Here is a 10,575-nt window from a genome sequence, read left to right on the forward strand (position 1 = left end):
CTCTCTTCTATTAGTTTCCCTGCTCTCCTCCTCCCCTTGGGGAAAGCTTCCTCCCTCTGTGAAACTGGAGGCTTCTAACTCTAACTCTTCCCTGACAAACGGTGTTTCCAGGCGCTGCTCTGGTTTGCCAGAAGCAGCTTAGTCATGCTGGCCACATGACCCGGAAGCTGTACGCCGGCTCCCTCAGCCAGTAAAGCGAGATGAGCGCCGCAACCCCAGAGTCATCCGTGACTGGACCTAATGATCAGGGGTCCCTTTACCTTTACTAACCCCCATTGCAGAATGCCTCTGCCAAGGGACCATTACACTAACGACCATCCTCTTACCATCCTCGCACCAAGTGGTAAGAGTTGGAGTCCAGCAACGTCTCGAGGGCTGACAGTTCCCCAATCCTAACATTAAGGATGGCGTGTGTAGAAGCGACAAATGAAATAGTATTTACTGTTACGGGTTGGTTGCTGTAGTGTGAAATAGTAATTTCATGAAGAATGAGGTTTCTGTTAAGATGAGCTTCCTATGTGGGCCCGGTGGCATGATGGGACCCACAGCAGAGATGCTTCTTCCTAACAAGAGATATCCCTGCAGAAGATCATGTGGGAGAATCCCAGTTTTCCAGGGGTGGGGGGTGGTTGCTGCTGTACGGTAAATGTGCAGTGTTGGCTTCTCAAGTTGTTACCCTGATGTTATAGCAGGGAGCGACACTGTGGCAGTTATCATGAGTAACATAGGGCCCCTCCAGACTGGTGTTTTATCGAAGGCTCATTCTGCATCATTTTCTTGGCACATTAATAGTGCATTAATGGTGGGCGTGTTCTGCTTTATTAGTTGTTCTGCGATGCTTCCCTTACACTACATTATTGATCTCCAGAGGAGCAATAGAAGCATAAGAAGCTGCCTTGTACAGAATCACACCATTGATGCATCTAGCTCAGTGCTGTCTGTTATCATTGTTTATTAAATTTATAGACCACCTTTCATCAGGAGATCACAGGGCGGTTGATAACATAACATGGACAAGGAAGAGGTGGGCAGTCTTGATGGAGCACTCTTCTCAATCAGTGTTGTAAGTGCTTGTGGAAAAGGAAATAATAATAATAATAATAATAATAATAATAATAATAATAATAATACCCTGCCCATCTAGCTGGGTTTCCCCAGCCACTCTGAGTGGCTCCCAACAGAATGTTAAAAATGCAATAAAACATCAGTCATTAAAAACTTCCCTAAACACGGCTGCCTTCAGATGTCTTCAAAAAGTCTGATAGTTGTTTATTTCCTTGACATCTGATGGGAGGGCATTCCACAGGGCGGGCGCCGCTACCGAGAAGGCCCTGTGCCTGGTTAATGATACAGTCTTACGTTTTGCAAATACAAGCGACTCCCCCATTCATGCGGGGTTACATTTCGAACCCATGCGCCCGTCAGGGAGGTTGCATAAAATGGGGAGTCACCTGTCACATGAACCGCCACTTTCCTGCGCGTCAGCTGGGAGCCTCAGCAAAGCCCTGCTGCGCCTCTGGCTTGTGAGGAGACCCTCCCCAGAGCCCAAAGAGGATGCCCCCTTTGGGCTCTGGGGAGGGTCTCCTCGTGAACCGGAGACACAGCGGGACACAGCTGAGGCTCATCAGGTCTCTCCCCCCCCCCCACTTCCATGTTTCCAGAGCTGCATGTAGATTGAACACACTTAAATGGGAGGAACCCTGTACATGCATCTTCCCAAGAGCCTATATTTATTGAACAAATATCTCACCAAGTTCAAGGACTGGCTACACCTGCATGCAAATGAAAAAGAAGTCAGAAAGTTGACCGGCTTCATTTGGCTTGCGTTGCACATAAGAGGAGTTTGCCCTCAATTTAGACACACTCAGTAAGAAAGCACCCAATGTAGATCATACTTGAATTAATGTAGTAAGAATTTGAGGAGCACAACGTTCAGCCGTCCTCGCATTTCAGTCTCTCCCAACCCCTACCTATAGATGTCGGGGATCTTCTGCTTGCAAGGCAGACCTTCTGCCGCTGAGCTTTGGTCCCTCCCCAGCACAGCCAAAGCGGGACAAAAATAAACCAGAACATTTGTGGCATAAAAGGTGATGGGATTTTAACAGGACATTGCAGGATATGCGCTGATTGGAAACGAAGCAGCAAGATCGGCCCAAAACATTTGCAGGTGGAAACAATATTGAAAGTTGCACCCAAATTTTTATTTGTTTTATTTGTTGTATTTATGTCCCACCTTTTTCTCCAAGGAGCTGAAGGTGGTACATGGTTTCCCCCCTCCCCAATTAATTCCCACAACAGCCTTGTGAGTTAGGTTGGACTGAGAGGCAGTAGCTGGGGCAAAGCCACCCTGTGAGCTCCACGGCCAAGTGGGGATTTGAACCCAGATCCTAGACTGGCACTGCAGCCACTACACCACACTGACATTGCAAGCACAAATTATTATGAATGTGCGCAATAAAAAACGATGTCTGGAGGGGCCTACTAAGTACTAATAAATTTTTGTATGAATTGCATCGGTTATAATAAACGTTATTTCCATCAAACGTTTAGTTGGCTTGTTGAAGTGATGGTGTGTGTTCTTGATATCTGCTTTTGTGTACTGAAGACAGCCGTCGTCCGCTCTTCAGTCAAATGGTCTACAGCAAGTTCTGAATGAATCAGATCTGTTAATGGGAAAGTAGACATCCAGCTAAAACACACGAGCTGTGATGCAAAGAATGTAGTCGCTTTCTCGATATATTTGCTGATGTGAAGGAGGGCAGAAGGAGCATAAATGAGAGGCCCTTGCCTTATATCGATGTCTCAAGATGATGGCACTGGCAGTTGCTAAATATGAAATAAAACAAATGTTCTGTGTTTTGAATTTCCAAAAGAATTACATTAACGCAATGACAGACACAACAAACTTCCACATGTTCCTAATTCTCAAAAGAGGGCTTGGGATTTTTCTTAATTCACCTCTCAGGTCTGGCTCCAACACTGCACCAGGTTAACTGAAGGAGAGTAGCGCTGTAGTTTGTCTTGTGGGTCTCAGTACATTGCACGATGGACTCTTCAAAATGCACATTCTGAATACTGAAAATCCTTCCAGTAGCACCTTAGAGACCAACTAAGTTAGTTCTTGGTATGAGCTTTCGTGTGCATGCACACTTCTACGTGTGCATGCACACTTCTTCAGCACGCACACGAAAGCTCATACCAAGAACTAACTTAGTTGGTCTCTAAGGTACTACTGGAAGGATTTTTTTATTTTATTTTGTTTTGACTATGGCAGACCAACACGTCTACCTACCCGTAACTGGAACTGAAAATACTGTGCAACATTCCTTTTCAACATGAGACAAGGGCCTCCTCCAAAATTAGGTCTAACGCTTTAGGGAAGTGGTAAGAGGATTCCTCTTACCATTTTCTAAAGCGTTAGACCTAATTTTGTGTCACTGAGACCTAAAATCTGTGCATATGAATTATATGGGACCACTCTAGAAGCAAAATAGGTACAAGTGCTTTTCGCTTCTCTTCACTCAAGTGCTTGATCTGAAGTGCTTGGTTTTGCAACATTGGAGATCTAAATGTCCCCCATACATTAAGTAATTGGATGAATGTGAAATGCAACAGGTGGTGAACTCTTGAAAAGCTTGAAAATCTCTCAGGGGGGAAAGTTCCCTAATTCAGGAATTTGATAATGAGCCTATAGCCTGATCTTTGACGACACTTCCAAGTATCCCCCCTGCCTTTCTATTCTCTTTCTTCATTACCTTATATTTTTATTCAGCCTGGCAGAGGGTAAGCATAAATGAAGAATTGGATGGAGAAGATGTTGTACAATGGGAGAAGGAGGTGGGCGATAGAATGTGATTGGAACAAGCCTGCTGGATCAGGCCAAAAGCCTAACCCAGGGGTCAGCAAACTTTTTCAGCTGGGGGCCGGTCCGCCGTCCCTCAGACCATGTGGAGGGCCAGACTATATTTTTTTTGGGGGGGGGGAATGAACGAATTCCTATGCCCCAGAAATAACCCAGAAATGCATTTTTAATAAAAGCACACATTCTACTCATGTAAGAACACCAGGCAGTCACTACAAATAACCCAGAGATGCCTTTTAAATAAAAGGACACATTCTACTCATGTAAAAACACACTGATTCCTGGACCATCCGCGGGCCGGATTTAGAAGGCGATTGGGCCGCATCCAGCCCCCGGGCCTTAGTTTGGGGACCCCTGGCCTAACCAGTCCAGCACTCTTCTTCTCAGAGTGGCCAACCAGTTTCCCAGTGTGCTTCATTGCTGAGTGGGGATTCCAACCCTTGTCTCAGTCACAGAATCACATAACTGTAAAGTTGGAAGGGACCCTGAGGATCATCTAGTCCAACCCTCTGTAATGCAGGAATGTGCAGCTGTCCCATATGGGGACTGAACCTGCAACCTTGGCGTTATCAGCAACATGCTTTAACCAACTGAGCTATACAGCTGAAATCCAATGCGCTAATCACTATACCATGCTCTCTCTCTCTCTCTGATTGGTAATGAAGCTGTGCGACAGCCCCAAAACCTTTGCAGGTGCAAACAGCATTGAAAGCATGTGACTGCCTCGATAGCATCAGGACCACAAATCACCAGAAATGTGCCGTAAAGGTTTCCTGCTGCATTACAAGCCCCCCACAGCTAGGGGAGGGAGTCATGACATAAAAGCAGCAAACTTGGAGATAAAGTTCTGCCTCTTCTCTGCCCAAAACTCTCCCTTCCCCAAAGCAGCTTCAACTGGAAACGACAGCTGCTGGGATTCTAATACTTAGGTTTCTGTGTAATGTGTAGGTTGGCTGTGAAAGCCCAGATTCTGGCCTTGTAAGCAGAACTTAGAGAACTTAATAGAAAATTCTTTCCAGTAGCACCTTAGAGACCAACTGAGTTTGTTCTTGGTATGAGCTTTTGTGTGCATGCACACGAAAGCTCATACCAAGAACAAACTCAGTTGGTCTCTAAGGTGCTACTGGAAAGAATTTTCTATTTTGTTTCGACTATGGCAGACCAACACGGCTACCCACCTGTAATTAGAGAACTTAGGAAATGTCCAGCATTTCACAGCAAGGAATAAACAAGTCTGTGCCTGGGTACACATAACTAGGTCATTTTCTTAGTTTGGGAGCCATCAAAAACACAGCATGTTTGAATAGATGCAGGATAAATATGGGGTGTGACTCACCCGGTGTGTTCACCTGTGTACTCTGCATCCTGCGTGTTGGATGCAGAGTACACGGGAATATGTGCACAGTTTCTTTGTTGTTTATGTTACAAACGTGCGTTATTCTGATAGGTGGTTCTATAAATCCCCCCACCCCCAAGTGCATAAGGGCTTGTGCATCAGCAAGCACTGTAGCATGGCAGTATTCAGTTTCCTTCCACAGCATTTACTGAGATGCATGAACAAAAGCCGTCTTCTGGAGAAACCAAACACCAGAAGCGGCATTCATTGGTTCCCAAACATGCACACAACGGCTACTATCAGAGGTGGAGTTTGTTGCCTAGGTTATTCCATACGCCGCCAGCCGGAGGAAGGGCTGCCGACTCTCAACGGTTCTGCACTTCAGGAGTCCTGTTTGGCATTCAACTGTGGCCCGTGTGTCGTGTGCAAAAGGAGGAGGGAAGCATGAACTGCAGGGCAGCCCTCGGAGAGAAGCAATGTGGTCCCTTCTCCCCTCGTGTGTGCAGAGCAAGGTCATCATCGCACAAGACAGTTCAGCACAACTCCTGGCCTAACAAACGTTTTCACACTGCGCAAAAGACCGCAAGGCACAAACCTCGCAGGTGTCTCTCTCAGAGGTAGGTGCAATGCAACAAGTCCCAGGATGCGACTTTGTTGTTTGGAAACTTCTTTCTCTCTCTGCACTGCAGCAGGATTTTTCCGCCCAATATTCTCCCCCTTCTTGGATTCTCGCATGGTGGCTTTTTACGGCCTTGGTTCCTTTCTCATGAAGCACAGTGTGCAGAGATAGATAGATAGATAGACAGATGTTCTACCCTCAGTGCATAATGTATCAGAGTGGGTGAATTTCTATTGCAGATTATTTTGGGGGACAACCCTAAGAGCTCCAGATTGAACACTTAATGTACTGTACCTGAAACCTGCACATTATCACAAACATTACAGTGTGGCTGCTTTTCCCCTCGATTTTATTCTTTTTGTTACTTTTCTGTAAACCCGCTTTGAGGGTTTGTTTGTTTGTTTTTTGTTTCAGTCAAGTGGTGTATTATAAAATAAACAAATAATCTTTTTTAAAGCTCCCCCTTGATTTTATTGGGTTTGGTTTTTTTTTACCTTTTTGTAAACCTGCTTTGAGGCGTGTGGTTATGTTTTACACTTACATTTTATCAAGTCTCCACATTTTTAGCATATACAGGCAGACCACCATTTCGTCTTTTCTCTGATTTTTGTCGACTTCCCACTCGTTTATTCCGTGGAGTTGCTGTTTCTCCCCTTCTGCTGTACCCAATTTCCTATCTATCAAATCATAACCACAATATTATGATCTAATTAATTCTGTTGCTTTCAGGGGTTTTCTCTGGTGTTTTTTGGCAATCAAGCGGTGTGTTATGACATAAATGCAGTAAAGAGCAATCTCTTTTTTAAAGCAGGGGGTCTTAACCACCCTGCCCCCAATTCTATTGCTTTTCTACCTTTTGGCAAACCCGCATTGAGGTCTTCCATTGTTGTTTTTGTTGTAGTTGTAGTAGTAAAATAAGTAAACATATGCCTCTGCCCCTAACTGGGCCTCAAGGGGTACATATGTGTGTGTGTGTGTGTGTATACATATATATATACACACACACACATATATAATATATATGGTGGCGCAGGAAGGACCTGGGCCTAAGGGAAGCCTGCAGTTCCACCTCCCACCAGCAGAGGCTGCTGTGGGCTCCTAGTTCACCTGCCCCAGGTGTGTCAACTCCACTTCCTTCCCCTACTTGGATCCTCTTTCAGGTGAGGAGTGGGAAGAGGACAATCTGTAGCAGGTGGGACGCAGGCCTTGGGCCTAGGAGAAGATGGCGTTTCCGTGTAGGCCAAGGGGCCAGCCACCCCCTACTCTACCGCCCCTCCCCAAATAACCTTTACTGACCTTGCGGTTCTGAGGTTTTAAAGAACTGGAGCATCTCCGCCCAATGTGTAGTCAAGCGACCGCCACAATCTCAGAGCTACGTTTTGCGGGGTTTGGGGGTGGAGGTTGGTTTTTACCTGGCTGCTCGATTTTTGGCCCGCCCCAGGCCTGGCAGGGTGTTCAAGCAGCCGGACAAGGTTTTTAGACACACGTTTTCATATTTAACAGGGGAAAGTGTTGGGACTTGAAACACAGGAAGGCAGGTAGCTTGCCCGCCCGGGACACCTTTTTCAGCGGGGTTTTGCCCTTAGATTTCCTGTTTCTGAGGAATGCGTAGTCTGGGGCGGATTTTGGGAATCTTTCATCATATGGTGCCCTGAGTTGAGGCCAAAATCCGGTGCCCCAAACGGATCTTCTCAGTTATGAATCTTCTCAGTTTTGTGCCCCTTCGGCTTGGCAGGGGAACCGCCCGCACTGCCCTAGATCCGGCACCGGTGTGTTTTCTCTGAGAGTTACAATACAACAGGTGTGGACTGTTGACAATTTCACCCCTTCCTCGCAGGACCCAGAGCGTGCAGACTGTCAGCACGGCACAGTCCTCGGGTCCCTGAGTAACTGCTAGTGGATTGTGGGTTAGGATGCCGGATTATGGATTTCTTGATTGTTCGAGTTCTTAAATCTGGTGTTGCCTTGGCAGCTGCTTCCCTATATTAATTTATTTTATTTACTGGTATACCCCACCTTTTCTCCTGAAAGAGCAAACAGCATCAATAATAACATGTTGTTTTTTAAGTGTTCATAAAACGTTAAGTGTTTTAAAACATTATCTCAACCAGTGAACTCAGGGTTGCCAGGAAGTGTCTTTCAGCCATCTAATGCCTAGGTAAAGGATTTCTTTAAAAAAATTCCTGAAAGTCATGAATGAGGGAGACAGGCACACCTCACCAGGGAGAGCATTTCACAACGGGGGAAGTGCAAAGGTTCTGTTACAGGTCAGCACCAACCGGGCGGTCTCCCCACCCCAGGGGTGGCACCACCAACAAGGTGAATATGTCACAAATACAGAAAATTCTGACATCCTGGTTTTAAATGATTCCTTCTCCCCTCCCAAATCCTGAGTGGTCCTCTTGGTGTTCTCTCCTTTTTCACCATTTCAGCCAGCTTCATTCACTTCCTTTTCTCCTATGCACTGGCCTTATATGTTGCATTTTAAAAGAGAGTCAAGAAAGGCAGGTTCCAAACATTTTATAGTACTCTACGCTACCATATTAATAAATGAAAGAAGAATGTATTTGACATGGCCTAGAGAGACCTTGTTACTATAAAACATATTTAAACACTTCTAGTGCTCCTCTTTGCCTATTATTGAGCTCAGTTGTCAGCTTTTGTTAGGTCACCCCTCAAAGCTTGATACTGAGTGCGGGGGAAGGGGAATAAAACCATTTCAAAAGAAGTAAGTCTATATATTTCAGCCTTGTAAATAAGGATGTAGCCTGCAAAATACTGTAGCCAGTAGTAGCCTGCAAAATAAAAAATACTTGCCTTTTTTATGCAGCTGAAAGTACAGCAGACTGCCAAAGAAAGAACAGAACACACAGGCTTTCCCCCCATATATTTATTGATTTTCAAGAATACAGTGTTATGTAAAGATATAAAAGTTAAACTGCTACACCCTTCCTCCCAATTCTTCCCCCGCCACCTTTCCTTGAGTGTCTAAATTTCTTTGTTATCTGAGTTAAGGTTAGTATAAATTGCATACTTTTGTAGCTGTCCATACAGTTTCTTCTTCACCAGCCTGTTTATCTTCCTCCATACCCAGTGAGGAAGTTGAGCAGGATGATGAAGGTGAAACCTGCTAACTCTCCTGGAGAGAATTCCGCACACTTAGCTGCATGGAATTCCGGGTTGCCAATGGCAACAAGGTGAGTGTTTAAATACAAGATTCCTGTACATACTTGGGGATTTTATATCCTTAAATGAATATACAGTAGCTAGATTATTCTAGACAATGACCCCTAATAAGTGTTCACTTTGTTCCAGAGCATCAAAGTTCACCCAGGCTTGCAAGACCTCCCATTCATTTGTGGTTGCACAGGCACAAAAATGTAATTTATTTATATAAAAAGGTTAAATGTCTACAACGTAGCCAAAATATTTTCCTCTGTGTTAACTGGATTGTGCCCTTTAGAGAATCAGCAAAGCCTCCCTTTTCCCTGGTGGATGATGGTGGGAGGATCCCCTGAGAATGTTCCCCTGATACGTTTTTCTGGACAGTGCAAAGGCAATATCTTAGCATCTTATTTTCATCAATGCTAGTGCTTATTTGACATCCCTCATTTTTAATTAAATATTATTATCCTTCAAAACATCCAGGCTTCATGAAACATAAGGCAATTGTATTATTTTCAAGAGCTTTTAGGCACCTCCCAGTCCAGCACATCATTAGCACACAATTAGTCCTACTCTCCTTGTCTTCTGCATCTAGCCCCTTAGGCAAATTCCACATCACCATTGTTCACAGCTCTTTGTTGAAACATCTAAAGTTCTCCTGATTTGCATGTGCATCTTTGAGACTCTGGGAGCCAGCGAAGTTTTTGCACTTTGCTGATTTGTCATCCAGCATATTGAGCATGATGCGCTGATTGGTGATCATCTGACCAAAAGTCAAAAAGGCAAAGCAGTCAAATGTATCTGGCTTCTGTCTGCATCCTCTTGTGTCACATCTGCATAAGCAAAGAGTTGAGCAAATTTATACTACTTCTTTTAAACTTGAAATTGGAAGTTTGAAATTAGAAATTGGAAATGTGAAATCTCTTATCTTGCTTTACTAAAGGTTCTGCCTTCTAAAAGTATGTGTGACTTTTGAATGCTGATAAAGTTTATATCTATTTAGGTCTGTTGTGAAATCCTTTTGCGGTTCTTGGAGAGGACAAACACCTTTTGAGGTATAAATATTTGGTGGTAGATTAGATTTTTATTGCTATTATCTGGCACTGGCTGAGTAAGGGGGGGCGTGTGTATTTATTTGAATTGCACTGCAGTTTCCAGAATTCTTTGGGGGAAGCCATCCACTTTAAATGTATGTTGTGGGTGTAACCACTGGGTATAATGGGGATGGTCTCAAATAAATATATTTCTTTCCTCCATCGATACAACCAGGAAAAACACTTTTATTTAAAAGCCATACACTTTCTTTCATTCAGTAAAATACTGTTCCCCTTCCAACCATTCAGACACTACATAGAAAGCCTGAAAAGGCAAGGAACAATAAGGATAAAATGAACAGATAGGAAGGAATCATGATGGGATGGAAAGTTAGGTCAGTTTCATGAGGCTTGGGAGACCACATAAAATGTGGTTGGTCCCTATTTTCCAGATTGCTCACCTGTTCAATAGTACAAGGCAAGATGCTCATTTTTAAAAAAAAGAAGTTATAGTAAAGAAGCTTTCTCATGAAAGGATCTTTTCTTAAACTTTTTGTTT

Source organism: Lacerta agilis, chromosome 9 (genome assembly GCF_009819535.1).
Source record: "Lacerta agilis isolate rLacAgi1 chromosome 9, rLacAgi1.pri, whole genome shotgun sequence".
In the NCBI taxonomy this organism is placed as follows: Eukaryota; Metazoa; Chordata; class Lepidosauria; order Squamata; family Lacertidae; genus Lacerta; species Lacerta agilis.